At 29.6% G+C, this 22,928-nt stretch overlaps 1 long non-coding RNA gene across 1 annotated transcript; it reads left to right on the top strand.

Moving 5' to 3' along the window:
* Positions 1-4,363: 4,363 nt before the first annotated feature.
* Positions 4,364-17,033, top strand: LOC129906816 (uncharacterized). Its single transcript, XR_008770856.1, has 2 exons — positions 4,364-4,793; positions 16,836-17,033. It is a non-coding gene; the product is annotated as an uncharacterized LOC129906816 (long non-coding RNA).
* Positions 17,034-22,928: the final 5,895 nt, after the last annotated feature.

The following is a 22,928-nucleotide window of genomic DNA, read 5'->3' as shown; positions in this document are numbered from 1 at the left end:
TGTCAAATTTTCGTTAGGATAGTTCAACAAAAATTAAGGTGCAACTATTTGATGAATTTTTGGAACCCTCAGGTGGTCAATTATTTTTCTTTTCCATAAATCACCATGTCGAGGCCAATTAGTTATAACTACAGGCAATGTATGGAAACTTGTTGAATTTTCTATTAGCACACAAAAAAATGTTAGTCGTATAAAAGCTTACTATTACTGTCAACCTTTTGTTACCAAAACCAGCAACAAATTAACCTCAACATTTCATTGAGAGAAAGAAAAAAAGTTACCTCTATTCAACTAAAAAATAAAAGAATTCTATTCATAACAAAATGCAACTACTGTAGTTTATGGGGAAGGAGGAGAAAGGTAGTTGAAATTTTGTACCTATATTCATTCATTTGAAGAGGATCTCGTCGTCGTGTTCATGTTGCTTTGTTCTCTCCTAAGTGTAGGCGTTAAAAAATTGTAGGTTCAGGACTTGAGCACACACAAAAGAGTGTGCAGGTGTGCCACCTTGTGTTTAAAGTTGAAATTATATTCATGAATTTTTTTATTTTGCTCAAAGGTTAAAAATCTATTCAACTGTCATATAGCCAGCTTAATAAAACAAAAAAAAAAAATATTTTTTTATATTCATTTGCAAATTGCATATGGATTTTTTTTATTATATTCTTTGTTGTTTCCATGACTTCGTGTGACAGACAAAACATTGCAACTTTTTCAATTAGAAGCTAACTTGTTGGTATTTTTTTTTTTCAAATAAACTTAATTTTAATTTCCCTAAAGAAAAAAGGGTTGCATTTGTTTGAAAGTACATATCACTCATATCATTTTCATTTTTGTTGTTGTTGTTGTTTTGTTTTGTTATCCAAAATCCTTAATTGGAAAAAGTTTATTATTCACTACAGTGTCTTTGGTGTTTTAATCCTCAGAAATAAAAAAAAAAAAAAAACAATTGGGATTTAAATCAAATAAAAAAAAAAAAGGATTATGGAAATATGTTTTTTATGCTCTTTTAACAAAGCATTAAGATGCTAATGATGACTGGCTATAAAAAAAATTGTATTTGATTTCAATAATTTTTGATTTGAATTTGAACTTGAAAGGACATTTTTCTCAGAATGAAATTAATTTACATGAACAAAAAAAAAAAAAAAAACAAAAAAAAAAACATTGTTATTGTATCATGGTGGTGAATCAATAAATGAGGAATGCTTGGAAATTTCTCAAAATTTATATTGAAATTCTAATTTTTTAAGAGTGCGTACTACAATTTTCTTGTTTAATAATACTTTTTTCTGAAAATCTTTGCAATTCATGTCCTTATCGCATTGAAGGTCTTGATAAGTTTATACTTTCGAACAAAATTATTAAGTATGTTTGTGAAGAAAATAAAAAAAAAAAAAAAAAAATCAACATATACAGGGTGTCCCGGAATGAGATAAAAGTATTTTGGGGGATGATTCTTGGGTATATTCTAAGAATAAAATTATTTTACAGTAACTCTCTATCGGCAAAATTGATACACTCTAGCGATGATTTAAGAAAACGCTTAGGTACTTTGGTATTCCTTTACTCATGTTAATACTTATGGCAGAAACATCATTAATGTCTTGTTTTTTAGAAGAAATGCTCTTCTTTTTTAACTGCATTTTTCAGATAGAGAGTTACTGTAGAAAAATTTTATTTTTAGAATATATCCAAGAATCCTCCAAAATACTTTTATCTAATTCCGGGTCACCCTGTAGGTATTTATAATAAATTTTGTAGCAAATCATTAATCTTAAACTAATACCAAACAATTTTGAGAAGATTCAAAGTTCCGTTTTCGAAAACTGGATTTTTCAAACAAGAAAAATATTTTTTTTCAAAATTATATTTTTGATGTACCTTTATTAAATTTATACAGGATGACCCGGAATAAGATAAGAAACATTTAGGGGGGATTCCTAATTATACTTATTTTAAGAAAAAAAATTGAAAAAATACAAAAAAGTTTTCAAATAATTCTAATTTTTAACTGTCACATAAAATTTAAAAATTTGTTATACATATCTTTTTTGGTTGCTCAGCTATAAATTCTTAAAGATGTTCATTTTTTCATTGAAATCCTTAAAGCCTTTTTTATCGTAGGTTATCACCAAAAACTGTTAACTACGAAGTTTGAGTGAATCACTGTAGCTCAAAATAGTGATACATAGAAAAAACTGCAAAACCTAATAACAGCAAGGTTAAATCAGGTAGCAGGAAATGACGGTAGTATAATTTTGATTTATTTTATTAAATACCTACATATCTAAACTACACAGAGAAAAATAGACCACATAAAATAGAACAAAAACAATAAGATTTCTCTATGGTTTTCATTTAAGAAGGAAACCTTATTAAAACAATCGGGTTTTCCTTATTGTTTTAAAATCTGCAAAAATATAAAAAAAACGATGACCAGGCTGGGAATCGAACTGGAGACTTCAAATCATTAGTCGCCCACCTTACCACCTGAACCAACCTGCAATGAAAATATTGATCGCGATTTTTGTTCTAGTGCTAAGTTGCAAAAAAAATCAACTTTTCAGTCAAATTTTAATAAGATTTTCTCTATAAAAATAATAAGAAATCTCCTTAAAAAAACCTTATTAATACCATGAAGACGCTTAATTAAAGGTTGCAATTTTTCAATGGTCCACTAACAAATAAATAGTTGAATAAATTAGGCTACATGTCTTAACAAAAAAAGCGGTTTCAAAGGAAAAGCTTACTGTATAAAATGAAAAAAGAACAATTCGAATGAAAATGAAATTTTCCGTCTTCAGTACTATTCTGTACAGTGGCGTACGTTGAGTCGCCGGGACCCCGGGGCAAGACTAAATTTTGGGGCCCCTTTGATATTTGGGGGCCCCTTAGATACAAAAAAAAGTACGTATAAGCCGTAAATTTTTTTTTTTGTATAGCTTATTTATTTTTAGGTTTATTTTAATGTTTTAATATGTTCATAAAAGTAGTAAATACTTGTACTAGGGGACCCCAAAATTAAATATTTAGAGACCACTAAAATAAAAATTTGTTTAGCTTAGAATTGATTTTCCAACATCAAACATAGTTTATTTTTTTTGGGCCTCAAAATTAAGTGCTTAGAGGCCCCTAAAATATAATTTAATTTGTTTGGAGCCAAGAATTAATAGGTATTGGGGCCTATGTTCTAAAGTAATATTCGGAATGCCACCAATAACGTAATGTTTTTATTTTGGGCCCTGATGTATTTATGTTGGGGCCCCTGAATTGATATTTAATTTTCCATTTGATTGTTTTGAACCACTGAAGTAATAGCTTTAGATTATCCTCAAATAATATTTGTCATGCCATCAGAAAATTTGATGAATAATTTTGGGGCCCCCAAATTAATATTTGATTGCCTCTCAACTAACGGGGTTCCTGAAAAATTATTTTTTGGGACCCTTCATACAATATTTTTGAAGCCCCGAAGTCATATTTTTTGGGGCTCCTAAAGTAATATTTAGTAATCCATCAACAAATGTAATTTATTTTAAGAAAACAATTTTTTTTAATTTAATTTTTTTGACGCCCTGAAGTAAAGGCTTTTGGGGCCAGTGGCCTAAAACTGTTTTTTGCTTTTTTGGGGCCCCTAATGTATTATTTGTGGTTGCAAAGATTTTTCAAATAATATTTTTTGGGGCCCTGATATAAAATTATAATTTTTCTTTTAAAAAAGCAGTTTATTTTTTTGGGGCCCCAGGGGTAGCCTTTTTATTAAATCAATATATATTGAGTGGCTACCAATTACCAATGATACTGAATGACATAATTTGTCTCCCTTGTATCCGAAGTGATTCAAATACATTTTAATTTACTTCGTAACTCAATTTCTGCTAACAGTTTCCTTCTCTGCATTTTCTCCAAAGGGGGCCCTGGGGTCGGTTGGGGGGCGCATCCCCCACTTGCCCCAAGGGAGTGTACGCCCCTGATTCTGTAAAAATAAGTGCAAAATAATGTATTTCTGTTTTTCCAATGTACATAAGTCGAAATGAAATTCAACTGAAATCACCAAAAAATTAATAAAAGTTTCAAAAGTTTCTAAATGTTTTGTTTGTTTTGGAAAACATTCCATTTTGTTAATCAAAATTTTAAATACTTTTCTACCCATAATTGCTGTGTGTCTACATATTTTACCTCTAGAATAAAAAAAAAAAATCCATGAAAGTTATCTTAACTCAAATACGAAGTAGTAAAGGTACTAAATACTCACTTGTTGGAAGTATACACAAAACCTGAAACGCGAATAAAATTATTTAACAATATACGAATGAAAAGTAAAAACTTTATCTTTACATTGTTTTCAAGTGGGTTTTTTTTTTTCAACTAATAGAATGATTTGAGAAATAATTCGAATATCCTGTTTGTCATTTTCTAAAACAAACTTATAAAATCGTAATTTTATTAACGAGGTTAGAAACAGTTAAACAAAAATAAAGGATATAAATGAAATTTTTATCAGCTAACAAGTTAATACTTTTTGAGATGAAACCCTATTCCCGTCCTTTAACTATTTTAATTTTATTTTGAATTTTAAAAATTGCAAAAAAATTCTTATCAAGAAAGTTGTTTTTTATCTTTTCTTTACAAATTTGTATCTCGAATTGTGACTTTGTTACCCAGAATGTTTTTCAGAGGGAATTTATAAAGCCTCCCAGAGTATCTCTGTCTTGAAAAATTTCAACTGACCTTAAATTTCCATTCCTGAAAAATAATTACACACCTACATGAATTGGAGAGTTTTATAGGTAAGTCAAAAGTCGCTACACCTTGGAATTTTAATAGCTCATTGTTCAACAAATTTAATTAAAAAAAAAAACACTGCAAAAGGAAATTATAATTTCTTAATTATTTCACAAATTACAAATGACTTAAATTATGCTGAAAACAAAAGCATTTCTAAGGTCATTAGCAATGTTTTTTTTTAATGTTCCTTCTCCTTCACTCATTGAAGAACCAAATTTAATTTGGCAACCACCATCTTTACAATGAGGAAGAATGTTTACATTAGCATGTATAAATGCATCAGTAGCACAACATCAACATCACAATATATTCGGATTCACCATCCAATGTTAAAATTTTATTTTCAGATAAAAATTTCATTTTATTTCTGTGTCATTCTTAGTACCTTGACAATGCTCTTCAGATTGTGAGCGCAAGCATCATCTTAGACGCTCATGTAGAAACAACACAATATCAAAAATAGGATGGGTACGTAACGTAACGTACCTAACTACAAACAAAAAATGATTATGAGGATTGAGGCAAGTCGAGTCATCATCAACAGCATGCGGCCTTACCCTTCAGACGACGTTGAGTTTCTTACCATCGCCAATTAATTTTATTTATAATATTGATTCAAAAACAAATGTGACACAGTCTCATTAAGGAGGTGGGGCAAGGTTGACTTTTTCTTCACTTTTTCCGATTTTATAATATGCAAATTTTTCGAATTGATATTTTTATTCAATGACAAACACCTCTGTTGACATTATAAATCGGTGTGGCATTTGTTGTGAGCTTTGATGCTATAAATTATATTAATATATACGCACACAGTGAGTTTCGAAAGTGATTTGCCAATGTTGGTAGTCTTGGTTATTTTCATTAAAATTAAAATAAAGGTCTCGAGCACTTTTGAGAAATGTATGTATATAAATTTTAGAACTTTGACGATTTTTCTTAGCAAAAGTCAACAACCTATATCAGTAAAACAAAATCCAAAATGTTTCAAACTAATTTATTTCAAAATTTTTACTTGCCATAGATATAGGATTCGTAAAAAAAAAATTGAACTCGCGATAACAATGAGACATGACATTACGATCTGTCTGTCTTCATCTCAAGCCACAGTCCAAAAAACTGGAGTGATTTGCTTCAAACTTGGTCGTTTAGGGTTTTGGGAAATTCCCTATAGACTAAAATTGAAAATTTTTTTAGGATCAAAATTTACGATACTTGCCCTATGACCAAAATGAAAAAAGTTGTTTTTCTCAAAAACAGTTCTGACGATTTTGATTTGAAAAAAATACGTGAACTGTGAGGTAATTTATTCCATGAAATGGTTTTGGCGGATTTTTGTATGTTGTTCGATCAAGTAAAAATATACACAAATCTGCCAAATCCCTTCTATAGAACCTAGTTGCTAATAAGTTCTTAACGTTATCTGCCATAGAACCGTTTTCTCTATTTCTGATTTTCTCGTAAACGACTTAATCGATTTTAACGAAAAATTTTCAAAAATATAAATTTTGTATTTTTTAAATAATATTTATTTTTTTTTTTTTGAAAAATCAATATTTTCAAAACGGATTACTGAATTTTCTTGAAATTTTGTTTTATATGTCAATGTATTATTTTTGTGGCATAATAAAATTTTTTCGAAAAAAATTTGATAATTTTCATACAGGGTGTCCCAGAATGAGATAAAATTATTTTGTGGGATGATTCTTGGGTATATTCTTAGAATAAAATTGTTCTACAGATACTCTCTATCTGCAAAATTGATACCCTTTAGCGATGATTTTTGGTATGCCTTTACTCATGTTAATGTTAATATCTCCGTTAATACTATTTCATTCATTAATGTCTTGGTTTTTAGAAGAAATGCTATTCTTTGTAACAGTTAAAAAGTATTAATATCTTTTTTCGTTGCTCAGATATTAATTTTTGAAGGGCATTCTTTTTACTTGCTCTATAAAGCAAGTATTGGTTTCGTGTCAAAAAAAATTTCGAGGTTTTAATCAAAACTAACATTACGATAATCGAGAAGTCCAAAAAAGTGGGTTTCGTCATGACTCCATCGGTCTGTGCGTCGGTGCTTCCGTGCGTCCATCTGTACAAGTAGCTGCAGCCTAAACGGTTCGGTAGATTTTCATGAAATTTGGTACAGATATTTTTTTCGTAATTTCCAAGGTTGATTTTTTTTTTGTTTTTTAATATCTCGCTTAGAACGTATACCTCCCATACAAACTTTTCGAAGTATTGCAATTTTCTCGAAAATGGCTCTAACGATTTTGATTAAATTTGGCACAAGTAATGCTGTACGTATATCTAATATAACTGCGTTTTTAGTTTTTCTCAAAAAATACGGATAGTGGAAATATGATAATTTCTTTTTTTTAAATGGCTAATGTCGGCTCTTCCCGTGTATCGTTAATGACTTATTGCAATTTTCTCAAAAACGGCTCTAACAATTTCGATTAAATTTGGGGTTCGTTACAGTCTTAGTGATTCTAACAAAACTGCGTTTTTAGTTTTGCACAAAAATTTCGGAGAACGGAAATATGGCGTTGGCGTTTTCTGCAAAATTTATATATTTTGTATATTTCATCAAACGCCAAGCCAGTTTTTTTCCAAATTTGAAGACAAATATTTCTTGTCATTTTGAAGTGTAAATTGTAAAAAATTTAAAAAAGTTTTGAAAAAAAAAATTTTAAATGGAATTTTTTTACTTTTATTTTTTTTTTTTAATTTAACGAAAATCTTTAATTTCCAATAGTTATTTAAGATATAGATACTTTGAACTACAAGAGCAAGTACGTGCGGCCCCAGTCGTGCATTTTATTTTTTTCTTACCCATGAAAATTTTTTACTTTGGGCCCGATTTTTTGCGATAAATGTGTAATAAATATTATAGTGTTCTATAAATTTATACTTATGAAGAAAAAAATAATGAACAATAAAGTCATTTACCAACAAGTTTTCCAGGAAACTCATAGATTTTTTGATATTTAGGACAACCTGTACCAGGTAAAATCTTTAAAAAAAATGTGTTTTTGCTTTAGTCAAAAATGTGTAAGAATTAAAAATTTATTTTTATAGTTTAAGTTTATTTCTGTGCTTGCTAGAGTCCGCTATCTATCGCTGGCTAACAATGTGCAACACTTTAAATAAATGATATGGCCATCTTTAAACATAGAAAACCTTATTTTTACGCATTGGATTGTTGGTGATTTTTTTTGCATTTTTGAGCTCCGTGATTCAACGTCCCGCTAAAAGAGTAATCCTGACTTGGGCTGTATCCAACCCAATTCTTTAAAATAACTTTATTTAAATGATCAGTGATAGAAAATTTTGTAGGTATTATGTATACAAAAAAATGGTGGTCACTGTGGCGTATGAGTAATATTTTATTCTATCAAGAAAATGCAAGTTTTAGAAAAATCGCTGACTTAAAACAGAACTACTTTGTACTTATTAATCATTTATGGATTATTAAAATTACATAGAAAATTTAATTTTTTTGCACATATATGGCACAACAGGTTGGAGGAATAATGGTAGAATTATGATGAGAAATTCACACAATTTGTACATAAGTTGTAGCATTTACTTTGAATCCATTCAATTATAAAGTTTATATTTTTTAAGTCTTGTTTTGTTCAAGCTATTTACATACATAAATGAAATAAATAGAGCCATATTTTCAACAAATGTGAATACATATCAACACACACTTTTCACCCTCACTGTAAATATTACAAAATCAAATCAACATCAATAAATTTCGGGACAGAATAATAGCCTGTCGGAGAGGTATAGTCATCATCGAACACGTTAATTTTATAAAAAGAAAATGGTGACGCAAAAATATTGAACACTGACCTTCCTGAGATATCGTGTGCGGCGCATTGTTGAAGGAAAAGAGAAATCTATTACTATTCTTCTTTCTATTACATTGAATTATTGTAGGTTATTGTTGTTGCTATCGTAAATTTATGATCAGCATTTTTATATCTCAAAAAGGGTTACATTTTCAATGTATCTAAGGTTATTTTTTTTTTTTTTAATAAGATTTATTATTTACTCAAAGGAGGGGGTAGCAACAATATGCCAATAAAAGAGTTTTCCCCAAATATGTATATGTAATTTTCTTTTTTTTTTTGGGAAATTGATTTGTTCATTTTCGTTTTGATTGTATTTTCAGTAGTGTATTATTCAATTTGATTTATTTTTTTTTTTCTTGGCAACGATACAAAGTATCTCGAATATGGTTTATGAAATCGAATGCAGATAATGTCGTAGAAGCATGCATTATACAGTAGGTAGATAAATTGGATAAAATATTAGATAGATATTGGGCGTTGCTTCATATTATTTTGTGTATTTTTCTGGTATTACTACTTGGCATTTGGTCTAGAAATAACAATTCTTCGTCATTTTTTCTTTTTTGAAGTAAAAAAAAAAATTGTGTATTGAATAGACCCTTTTGAATGGAACAAATTCGTTCAAGAGTTTTTATTTCTGATTATGATTAGTTGGCATAAAAGAATACTTCAGCCAAAAATACTTCTTAATCCATTGGTGCATTTCTGAGAAAACGGCAACTCTGGTCTGTTTTCAGTTTTTTTTTTATTTAACTCGAAAAGCAAGCCTTACTTTAAAATTGTTCAAAAACGTTTTTCATAGAAAATTAAATTTTCTATCAATTGAAGATGGTTAAAAAATCTAAATCAAGGGGTATTTCGTGTAGGAAGCCGGTATAACTTTATACTAATAAAATAGAGTAGAGTTTAAATCCTTTGATAATGTGCAATTTTTTTTTTTTTTTTTTTTTTGCAAGAAATGTAGGCACCTTTTCAAACATTAGCATTTTTCTATATTTTTAACTTTTTTAGTTGAAAGCGAGTTTTTAAAATTCGATAAAATCGTAATAACTGGTTAGTTTTAGACTTTAATAGTAATCAGACCTCGAGGAATTGATTTAATATAAGGCACCTTTTCAAACATTAGCAATTTTCTATATTTTTAACTTTTTTAGTTGAAAGCAAGTTTTTAAAATTCGATAAAATCGTAATAACTGATTAGTTTAAGACTTTAAAAGTAATCAGACCTCGAGGAATTGATTCAATATTAGATAAGTATGACAGTATAAAAATTTATTTGCATCATTATGGCCTTGTGTGCAATTGTGTGTATTTTTATAAATACGTATCGAATGGGTGAAACGACAGCCATTAAACTTGGTCTATTGCATAGAAAAACATTTAATACAAACTTTTCAACAATTTTGAATGGCCTAAAATAACATTTAATGTCAAATCAACCACCAACGAAAAGTTTCTCTTGAAAAACGACAAAAAAACCAAATGAGTTTTAAAATAATTGCAATGTACTGATTTTTGAGATGTTGATAGGATAGACACCATTAGCTTAAAACCAAGTTTGCAGCTTTGAAAGACCGGTGCTGATAACTCGGTGCGTGAAAAACCGCGAAATTTGTAGACTTTTTTCAGTTTTTAGCTCTCAAAATGTAAATGGTGCATATTATGGAAATTGTTCATTAAAACCAGTTAAAGATGATAAATGTTGGTACAATTTGAGCGTAACCACAGGCATGTAGGTCCAAAGCTTCTTGAAATAAATCGCTCCAAAAGTTGAATAATTTTTCCACAAAGTAGATTTGGCAAAACTAATGCACACATTGCATTCAATTTTTTTTTCAATGCTGAAAGTTTTTTGAAGTTATACTTCTTATGGGAAGGTGGGTATGAAAATTTACTTTTTGACAAGAATGTCAAAGGGATTATGACGCGATCACCCTGGGTAGCAGGGCTGTCGTTTCACCTTTAAAGTAGGCAGTACTTTAGTATTTAAAAATGCAGTACGCCGCAGTACGGCAAACATAAAACACACAACACGTTGCAAGTTACATGGGTAATGTGGCAAGTTGTATGTTTCAAGTTGCATGTGGCAAGTTGCATGTGGCAAGTTGTATGTGGCAAGTTGCGTGTGGCAAGTTGCATGTGGCAAGTTACATGTGGCAAGTTGCGTGTGGCAAGTTGCATGTGGCAAGTTACATGTTGTAATTTCCATGTGGCAAGTTGCCAGGGTTGCAAAAAGCTCACATTTTAGCTCAGCTCCCTAGGTACCATAGCTTAGCTCATTTGAGCTGAGCTGAAAGTGAGCGCCCCAACTTCCAACGCCTATATCTCGGAATTTTGAAGAAAATGAAAAAAAAAATGTTTTGATGCCAAAAGGTAGCGGGGACTCTAACCTACATTTGAGTACAACTCTCATGCCTGTAGGTCCCCGCGTTCTCAAACCGGGAGAACTTAAAAGTAAAAAAAAAATAGGCACGATTCTGAAAAAATAGGCATGATGTGGCGGTTTAACATGGAAGGCGATTTTTTAAAAATCTGACAATGTGCAAAGCTTAGGCCCATGACATAAGCATCACTCCCAAAAATTGCTCTCAAGCGGTTTAGCTTCCAGGAGCGTTCAAAGATTCGGGGATTTTTCGAAAAAAAATTGTACCCCAACTTTCAAACGCGATTTCTCGGAATTTTGAAAAAAAATCGAAAAACCGGATTATACCACTATCGGGTAGCTGAGAATATAAGCTTTCATATGGCAGTACTCCCCTGTCTCTAGATCAAAGCGTTCCAACGCCTATATCGCGGAATTTTGAAGAAAATAAGAATAAAATTTTTGATGCCAAAAGGTAGCGGGGACTCTAACCTACATTTGCGTACAACTCCCAACCCTGTAGGTCCACGCGTTCTCAAACCGGGAGAACTTAAAAGTAAAAAAAAAAATAGGCACGATTCTGAAAAAATAGGCATGATGTGGGGGTTTAACATGGAAGGCGATTTTTTAAAAATCTGACAATGTGCAAAGCGTAGGCCCATGACACAAGCTACATTTGGCATCACTCCCAAAAATTGCTCTCAAGCGGCTTTGCTTCCAGGAGCGTTCAAAGATTCGGGGATTTTTCGAAAAAAAAAAAATTTGCCCCAACTTTCAAACGCGATTTTCTCGGTATTTTGAAAAAAGTCAAAAACCGGATTGTACCGGATTTTTTTTTTTATGATAAAAAATTAAATATTTTTACTAAAAAAATAGAAATATATTAACTATTAAAAAAACCAAGAGAAAAGATCACGAAAAATTATCTGTTTTATTTATAAAAATATCCATGTGTTAAAATAATTCCATTAATAACTAGAACCAAACATCTTAAGCTATGGTGTTTTATAAAAGTTTAAAATATCTTCATATTTCATTATACTTTCCAAATAAAAATCAATGTATCCTCTCACCCATCACAGCTCAGCTCAGCTCACTTTACCTTAGCTCACCCAACAGCTCAGCTCAACCTTCAGCTCAGCTCACTTTCAGCTCAGCTCAAATGAGCTGAGCAATGGTACATAGCTCAAAATTTGAGCTGAGCTGTGAGCTGAGCTCAGCTCACTTTTGAGCTTTGTAGCAACCCTGCAAGTTCCATATTGCTACTACTAGTGCTGAAGCACACACTTCTTCTTCCTTTTTTTTTTTTTTTTTCTCGGCGCTGTTATGATCTCGATGTCGAGGGGATCATAACCTTCCCACGTTACTGCTTCACACTAGTGATCCGCCTGTGGGGTTCGCCGGGTTGACCTCAGAAATCGGCGGCAAGCCTCCCGGTTTTGTATTGTTCCGTTTCTGAGGCCAACTGAATGCTGGTGTTTTTGCATTTGCTTGTACCAGGAGTTTTTAGGCCTACCTGAAGCACACACTATTCTCATAAAATTACCATATCGCACATTTTATGCGCAATTCTTTTACTTTCGTTAACCATATACCGTACGTTCTGAACCGCACAACATGAGTAAATTTCACAGAATAAATTGAAAACTACATGGACGCACGGAGGATGAAAGAATTAATTTATTGTTCACTTGATAAAAATGTAAAAAAACGAAGTGTGGATCAATTAATTTAATAATAGAAATTAAAAATGTCAAATGAAATTAATTTACATTTACTGAATGAGAAGTATAACTTCAGTCGCGTGTACATGTGTACACACACTCTTTTTACTTGCGATATAGGTACTATAGGGCAAGTTTAGGATTCGTAAAAAAAATCGAACTCGAGGTAACAATTTTACATGACATTACGATGATGGAGAATGCCAAAAAAGTGGGTCCGGCAATTCTGTCTGTCTGTCTGTCTGTCTGTCTGTCTGTCTGTCTGTCTGTCTGTCTGTCTGTCTGTCTGTAAGAACCTCGAGCTACAGCCTAAACTACTGAAGCGATTTTCTTCAAACTTGGTAGTTAACAGTTTTGGGTGATTCCCTAGAGGAGAAATTGAATTTTTTTTTTAGGACCAAAACTAACGGTACCTGTCATATAATGGAAACAGAAAAGTTGATTTATTTCAAAAACGGCTCCAACGATTTTGATTAAAATTTTTATGCTTACTGTTATTGATAAGAGCCGCCTTTGATAATACAAAAAATATTTTTTGTACCGTTATTAACGGTACCTGCCATAGAACGGTTTTTTGGATTTATGAATTTCTCATAAACGACAAAACAGATTTCGACCAAATTTTTAATACAGAAACGTTTAAACAATCATTATTTAAAAAAAATTTTAATTTTTCAAAAAACACATTTTTGGATTTTTAAAAAATATTTCAAAATTTTTTTTTGAAAAATCAATTTTTTGGAAACGGGTTGGTGAAAAATTTTGAAATTTCGTTTTTATGTGTAAATTAATTATTTATTCAAAATTGCATACCTATCAATTTTTTTTTGACAAATGTTAGGAAATTTTAATATATAAAAAATTAATTTTTTAAAAAACGGCTCTAACGATTTTCGAAATTTTTTTTCTAAAAATTCCTTTTTATTCTAGAAATAAAATGGCATACTTAGTTTTTTGTAAAAGAGCATTTAAAACGGTATTTAATTATTTATAAAAATAGATTTTATTATTTTTGCACCACTAACGAAATTCAGTGAAAATATCAAATTTTAATTTTTCCCTTATTTTGTTCAATTGAAAACTTTAACATTAGAGTAACTTTTACCATAAGAGCAAGTACGTGCGACCCCAGTCGTGCAATTTATTTTTATTTGCAATAACTTTTGTTTAATGCAAAATTTTTTTATTTGCAATAAATAATTTTTCTATATTATTTTTCGGTGGCAATAAAAAATTTTTCTTCATGCAATTTTTTTTCAGTTGCAATACAAATTTTGCAATTTTTATAAGGTATTTTCAATACCTTCATTTTTTTTTAATTTAAAATGCATGTTTTTTTCAATTGATATTTTTACAAACCTGCTCAAAAATTTGAAATCAAATTTCATTAATTTCATTTTAACCTGGGGTCGAATTACAGCATACGATTACGATCATTCGTTAACGTTTTTACTATTTGTGTCTCTATTTATTTAATAGAAAAGGATAGGGACACATAGCAACCATACGTTAACGAACGTACATATGCCGTAATTCGACCCCTGTTTTCTCTTCAAAATTTTTCATAATAAAATAAGAATTTATTTTCAATATTTTTTGTCGATAGTTGAATTGAGAAGAGATAAAGGTAATAATGAGGTCCATGAGGTAATTAATACAGCAAAAAATTCGGTCCAAAAAGTGCAATACTTTGATATATTGTAAACTGTACAGGATTAGTTTTCTTTCACCCAGCCAGCGTCTGCTTTAATTACTTGCTGAAAAATTGCATTTACATTTTAGATATCAATTAATCAATACCTAAAACACAAATTTCATAAAACTGCAATTTTTGGTATTCAAGAACTCGATTTTCCAAAAAAAAAAATTGTTTTTCCAAATATTTATCTTCAAAAATATATTTTACATTTATGCTAAAACTATTGAAAATCTTTTGTGAAAATCATAAATAAAAATGAAACGGTTCCTGCTGCCTAAAAAAAAGTAACTATCTGCTTGGGGGGCTAACCGCTAAATCCAGGAGTATCGGTGTGATATAAACTTTGTATAAGAAGTCTTTGGAAAATTAGTTTCACTGTTTAGGACGTGTGTGAATTGCGTTAAATAGTTAACACCGTGTAAAATTTTTGACACTATTGAGGTAAATAAAAAATGTTCAGCTGTTAAAAATTTATTGAGCTCTGGGACCTGGTTAAATTTGAGTTCAATTTTTATTGCAAATGGTTTTTTTTTGGCAGAAAAAAGGCAGAACAAATTTTAAACAATAATTTTTTTTTAAATTTTTTTGTTCACCTCAATAGTGTCAAAAATTTTACACGGTGTTAACTATTTAACGCAATTCACACACGGCCCTAATTTACTTTCTTAAATTTTTGGATACATTTATAATAAATGTGAAACGAATAAATTTGTAAACAGTTTAAATGGTTTATCAATGGTTTGTTTATAATATACGTATTGTTCTTAAAAGTACAATTCGTATATTTTTCATACAATTTTGTATCAATTTTGAAATAAGGTAACAGTATTCACGTACCTATATGAATTTTCTTATACGATTTTTCTAAGACATTCTTGTTGACGATCCTACCCAAAAGAACTAAAAATTTTATATAGGTATTACAAATAATACCTTTTTTAGATTTTCAAAACTGTACACTTTCAAAAATTGGTGTTGGCTCTAGTTCCTAACATAAAATCCTTTTTAATACTCTTTAACTGTCTTAAATAATATTTTTTATCGATTAACTCAAAGCTTTTGCCAGTTGAAAATACCCAAAAACTAAACCCTTAAGCACCATGAACAGCTTGTTTAACTCTAACCTTATTTTCCAAATTCAACATTTACCCATTTTGTACAAAAAAAAGACATCTTCACCCTTAAAATCCTCAATGACAATCCTGCATCACGGATGTAAGTAAACGCTTTCATTATTATTTTTTTTTCTTCCTAAAATGCAATCAATTCGAATTGAAACGACTTTATGTTGTCAAATAAAAATAAACAAAAAAAAAAGAAGAAAATATAGAAAAGTCACCAAGGCAAATTGAATTACTTAGTCTGTGTAAGAATATATAAGAATGTATGTGTTATGTTTTGTTTTCAATGCTACTCAAGTGCTTTTCCGATATATCTACCGAACACACTACACAAAATACAGCAGAGACTTTTTTCAACATTGCACCCTGCACATATTTTTGTACATACTCACACACCCTAGAGGAAAAAAAAAAAAATTGAAAAAAAAACTACAACCTTCAAGTTTCTGCAAATAGTTTGTTGCTTTGCTTGCATGCTTCTTCCGCTATTCCGGAAGGCACTTTGAATGTAGATTGAAGAAATGAAAAAGAACAAACTTGAAAAAAAAAACTACATATATATTTTTGATTTCCCTTCAGAAAAGCATTCAAATTAAGCTTTGATGTTTTAAACCTCCACAGAGAGAACTGAAGGCATACATCTATTCAAATTCATAAAATATCAACATTTTGTTTCATATACCAAAGCAAAGTAATTCAAAATAAGTTTTCAAATTTTGATTTGATATCTTCCCTTGAATATTAAACAACCTAAACCTATATCGGAATGAAGACGATAGACTTTTGATATGGTTTGGAAATTTTTGATGTTTTACTCACTTTGTTCAAAATGCATAGATACGTTTTTTTCTATATGATTTAGGCAAATGTTAAAATTGAAATCATCCCAAAAGCATGCTACACAGTGGTGCTGAATGTGTTGTGACCTTTAAAATATCAGCAGCTGCAGAATAGAGTTGGAGACAATTCACTATTGCTATCCTCTTTGCACTGCTTTATAATTCTAGTTTTGATTAATTTTGTTGAATTTTTGAAAAACAAAAACTTATTTCACTATAATTTGGTCGTTTTTTTTTTTTTTTTTGATTTAGAGAAAATAGAACTATCGATGGCACTTTGATTTAGAATTTCTTTTGTTATTGAAACAGAAACTTTTTTTTTATAAATAAGATTTTTCAGAATTTCACTAATTTTTATTTAATTAATTTCGACATAAAATATTAAATAATTATTTTCTCACTTTTTTTTTTGTATTAATATTTTGATCAACAGGCGAGAAAATGACAACGACAGGACGGGTAAAACACACTACACTTTGTGTCAACAAATTCAAAAATTTTCAAATCACTTGCGACCGACCAGTATAGATAAATGTCATCCGGCTGACCGTTCGTTCTTTGAATACAAGCTGCAAACTGTATGCAAGCTACATAGCGCTATGTTTAATTCAGGGGACCCCGAAAAAAAACACTCGGGTGTATACGTAATAAAAGCTCGTTTATTTGATGGGGTGAAACTTTTTTTGTAAAAGACAAACAACACTGCCACGAATGTTGACCATGCTATTATGTGCGTCGCCTCGTGTTGAGTTGTGAATGCAACAGAGTGCTGCAATAATGTCTTGTGGGCATTTGGTAGAGTAACCTGCAAGGAAGACAAAAATATTTGTCAAAAATTAAATTTTGTATTTTTTTGAAAATAAATTTTCTTTTTCATTAAATAAATTTTTTTTAATTGTTGCATTCAAAGAACACTAAATTTTAATTTGTTTTTAACAGAATAAAATTACATTGAAAGTAATAAAGTATGAAATATTTCACGCTTCGCTTAAACACACACAAGAACCATTTCTGTTACAAATTGATAGAAATCATCGATAGAATTCTTATTTTCGCTCTCTCTTTCTCGTTTGCATCTATTGAATACTTTCAATGAATACTTTCCATAGCTATTAACAAAGTACTCTTTTAATTATTCGTGGATGCATTGATGTTGATCATTGGACCGTCAATATATACCAACTAACAAGTTATACACAAGAAGAAAATACTTTTTGAACTTAAAGTTGGATAGATATTTACGAAGAATTGTCTGGCTAACAAATTGTTTATACTTGGATGAATTTTTCATTCATCCATAAACATTGAACTTGTATGAAGTTACTCAATTGAACTTCATTTTCAATGCACATTTATGTTTATGCAAACTCAAATAAACTTGATCGATAATTACACTGGTCAACAAAATTTAACTTTTTTTTTGCCACAAGAACCAAAATATACTTTTCTAGTAGTTTTTGGGGTGCTGAATCCGAATCTGATTAAATAATTGTTTATAATGAATTACTCCACATAAAAACATAACCTTGAAAACAGCAAAAATTACGTTTTTTGACATTTTCTATCTGTAATATTTCAAAAACGAAGGCCAATCAAATTTTTCTGACTTCAGATTCGGATTCAGTACCCCAAAAACTACTAGAAAAGTATATTTTGGTTTTTGTGGCAAAAACCTTGTTGACCAGTGTTATTGTTGTATGCAATATTGAATTTAACTTCATATCTAAGTTTTCTAAAAAAAAACGGTAAAATATTTATTCAAAAGATAACTGATATGTCGAACAACAATTTCCACTTAACAGATTATTAAGACTTTTCTACGTTTCAAACGACTAGATAACTTATAAAATGTTTGAATGATATTAGTTGAATGTAGAAAATAGTGTAGGCAATGAAACATCTACTTATATTTCCTGTTAGTTTTTTCGTAGTCTATCCATAAGTAAAACATAAATGATTACTTTGGTAAAAAAAAATTAATTTATATCAAAGGACGATAGCACTATTGGCAAATAAAGCTCTATAATTGCCTCTGCGTAATCAAGTAATCAATTGGAAGAGTTAATCAATTGGTCAACAATAAAAATAACACATTAAAAGTTTGTACTACTGCAAAAAAAATATAACGCATACGCCCTAGTGAACCCAATTTAACACAATCAATATTATGTACCAAATGAAACCACTAGCCCAAAAAATTAAGGGAACAAAAAAAAATCGTGATTTTTTTTTTAGTGATTTTCGATAGGCTGTATCTCAGTAAAAAATGATCGTATCATGACAAAATAAAAAGTGAAAACTCTGCTCTTCTAGTTTAAGGATTAAATGTTAAAATATTTTATTACTATCGGTAAAATAGCTTAATCGTTGGAACTGTTCAAAAACCAAAATTTTCAAATTTTTTTTTGTTTTTACTTTTTTCTTAAGAAAGTGGAAAAATTTTTTCTGATAAAATGATTATTATTTTTAGAAAGGCTATTTATTTGGCTTTGAGATTCGTTTTGACTTTGACTACCAACATCTCAACAACGGATCACCGAACAGAAAACTGAAGGACACATTTAAAAATTTCATTCAATTCTCTACAAAGAAATTGAGTTTGCTTTGTTAAAAAAAATATGTTTAGAAAATGTCCCGCGATTTAATTTCGATGGGTGAAAAGATTAAACTGAGGCTTAATTTTTGAAGCTTAATATACCTGAAATTAATATACAAAGTTTCAAACTTATTCATCAAGCAGTTTTTCTGTTGTGAGGGTTTGAACTTTTTGAGATGAAATAATACACCATATTTCTGCAGGTCTAAATGACTTACTTCTTGTAACTTTTTTATGAGCAAAATAAAAATCTTTTGAGTTTATTTGAACATTTTATTGATAAATATCGTTTAAATTTAAGATAAACCAAGGAAAAACAAAAGAATTTCAAAATTAGGAAAAGTACCTATACAAAAATGGTATAAAAAGCTTTTTTTCAAAATTTAATTTTTTTTTTAATTTAATTTTTTAATTTTTTAAAAACTTGAGACAAAAAAATAAAAATTCGAAATAACTACAGATAAGAGCTTCATAATTTCGAAATAAAATGTTCAAAATTGCAAGGTGAATATTTTTTGTTTCGCAAATTTCATCTTATAAAACGATATAAATCTATTTAAAATATCATGGGATATGGGGAAGTATTGTGGGATGGGTGAACTCTAGTATTTGTATTTTAATACCATAAACTTCAAAAAAAATTTTATTTTTGGTTTTCTGGATTGTTATGTATTCAACATTTTCAGGATTGTATCAATATGGCTTGGAAGGGCCATATACAAGATAAATAAAATGCACGACTGGGTCGCACGTACTTGCTCTTGTAGTTCAAAGTATCTTTATCTTAAATATCTATTGGAAATTAAAGATTTTGTTTAGTGTCGAGAAAAAAAAATTAAAGAAAAAATCGAAAGTTGAAAAAAATCCAAAATTAAAAAAAAAAAATTTTCAAAAACTTTTTTTTAAATTTGTTTATACATTTTACACTTCAAAGTGATGTCTTAAAATTTTGAATAAAATTGACTTGTGCTTTGATCAAATATATGAACTTAAAAAATGTCAATTTTTGAAAAACGGCAACGCCATATTTCCGTTCTCCGAATTTTTTGAGAAAAACTAAAAACGCAGTTTTGTTAGAATCAATAAGAGTATAACGTACATCAAATTTAATCAAAATCGTTAGAGCCGTTTTCAAGAAAATTGCAGTACCTCGAAAACGGTGTATAGGAGGTATGCGTTAAAAAAGAGATATTGAAAAACTAAAAAAAACGGACCTAGGGTATTACGCAAAAATCATCTGTACCAAGTTTCAAGTAAATCCAGCCATCTGTTTAGGCCCTAGCTCGATGTACAGATGGACGCACAGACGCACAGACCGACGGACGGCATGACGAAAACCACTTTTTTGATCTTCTCCATCATCGTAACGTTGGTTTTGATTAAAACCTCCTTTTTTTTACACGAAACCAATACTTGCCCTATAGAGCAAGTAAAAATTGTATCGTGTGGCACTGGTTTATTATTTTGAAAACTTGTCGTATTATTGCAGTTTTCAAAAATGTATAAAAGTTTCCAAAGTTGAAGTTAGAACTGAAGATATTACAATTTAAAAGCAACAAAACAGGGCTTTTCAGACAAAAATAACAAAGAAAAATAAACACATTTTCTCCACTGTTGTTTGTTTATTTCTTTTTGAACAAAAGCCTCGATTTTTGTGTTTTTTTTTGCTCTGAAAACGTCTGTTTTTTGCATTCAAATTGTAATATCTTTCGTTCTATTTGGAAATTTTTATACATTTTTGGAAACTGCAATAACACGGCAAGTTTTCAAAATAATAAACCAGTGCCACACCATACAAATTTTTTTTCAGGGTGTTGCTCTGTTGCTCTATTTAAAATATCATGGGATATGGGGAAGTAGCGTGGGATGGGTGAACTCTAGTATTTGTATTTTAATACCATAAACTTCAAAAAAAATTTTATTTTTGGTTTTCTGGATTGTTAGAATTCTGGGTCTTTCTTATTTCAAAACTTTCAGGATTGTGTCAATATATCTTGAAAGTAGTGATGGGAACTATCGAATGATTCCAACTATCGATAGTTAGTAATTGATTGATTTGAACTATCGAATAGTTCATTCATTCATTAATTTATTCATTCGAACAAAAACTATCGAATAAAACTATCGAATAAAAACTATCGAATAAAAACTATCGAATAAACTATCGAATAAACTATCGGATAAAAACTATTCAAATGAAATAAATATCGTTTAAGAAAACTATTCGAATGAAAAAACTATCGTATAAAAAAAACTATTCAAATGAAAAAACTATCGTTTAAAAAAACTTTTCGAATGAAAAAACTATCGAATAAAAAACTATCGAATGAAAAAACTATTCGAATGAAAATAGTAACTAAATGAATGATTTAAAACTATCGAGTGAATGAATATTTTACAACTATCGATAGCTTGATAGTTTTTATTCGATAGTTCCTATCACTTTGTGGAAGGGCCATATACAAGATAACAAATATTAGTTCTTATCTCAAAAAACCATATTTGGAACTTGCTATGGCAGTTAAAAAAAAGGATGATACCTAGAATAAAGTTAACACATGATTGACTTTTCTTCCACCATATGAAAAAGTTTTGTTCAATACGGCCTTCTCATCATAAAAAAATGCACTTGAAATTAAGTTCATAATGTGGTTAGATGGATCCATAATGATTATCATTCCACACATTTTAATTTAAGTCAAGTTAAATCTTTCTTGTCTTAACAAATTCTTTAAAAACTGCGTCATAAATGCACTTTATTTAGGAACTAGAGCACTAGTAAGTCTCTAAGAATTTCGAACTTCATTACTAGCATTTAATAAAAAATGTATCCCAGTATTTTTTCACAATAATATCGAAGTTTTTTTGTACAACCTTTAATTTAATGTTTTAGTTAAAAAAAATGCTACATTAAATTTTCAAAACACAATGATTTTTCACTAACTTCTTCGATTGGAAATTATTCCATTAAAAAAGAGTCTTAAAAAATCCAAACATTAATTTTTTGCATCAAACAAAATAGAAACTGATTTCGAAAATAAAAACGTACATTTCCGAAAATTGTTATCAAAATCGAAGTATTTTAATCAAAGATAAAAATTAAGACAAAAAAATTAGTTTTTTGCATTTTTTTCTCAATATTTTTGAGTTTATGTGTGAAAAATTCTCCAAATAGCTAAATGTTGTAGATTTTTTTAATTAGGTATAAACGATTTTAAAATATAAATTTTGTTCGGTATACTTTCGCCAGAATAAAAACCTAATTTTCAAATTAAAATTTTAAATTTTTGTCTTCCATCAATGAATTACAATCAAAAATAAATTATGAAATAAACAGCCCTAGAATAGTTAGTAAAAAGATCCTTTAAAGGCTTTAAAAACTCAAATTTATTTAAAAGAATAACGATTTTATACCATGTGTGTGTGTGTGTGTGTGTGTGTGTTAGTATATGATCATATAAGTGCTACCATAAAGTGTGTCACTCAAGTAAATTGTTCCCTGTGCGACAGTTTATATTTGCACTAAAAAATCAATTTAAACACTCAGCCGCACATAGTACGAAGTAGAGACTTCCTGACCTTCAAACATTATGTGGGACTCAGTTTATTTAACTTCACATTTTTTTTTTACGAGATCCACGGTCTTTGAGTAAATACATACTGGTAGTTGAAGGAAACAATTGGCACTGTTCTCTTTTTTATATACTGCACAAACACAACATACACAAACACAAAAAGTAAAAAAAAATATCCTTGAAGACTTATCTCCTTATTATTGCTCCATTCAAATTAATATACTCATGGCCCATGAGCATCATCAGAAAATCTGGCACTTATCTTCAACTTGAAAACGAATAATATTAAAGTATACGCCAAGTTTTCAATAAAATGAACATAACACTCGAACGAATAGCCTGGCTTCCAGCTTTA

This window comes from Episyrphus balteatus, chromosome 1 (genome assembly GCF_945859705.1).
Source record: "Episyrphus balteatus chromosome 1, idEpiBalt1.1, whole genome shotgun sequence".
In the NCBI taxonomy this organism is placed as follows: domain Eukaryota; kingdom Metazoa; phylum Arthropoda; class Insecta; order Diptera; family Syrphidae; genus Episyrphus; species Episyrphus balteatus.
This window is presented reverse-complemented; position numbering and strand designations above follow the sequence as displayed.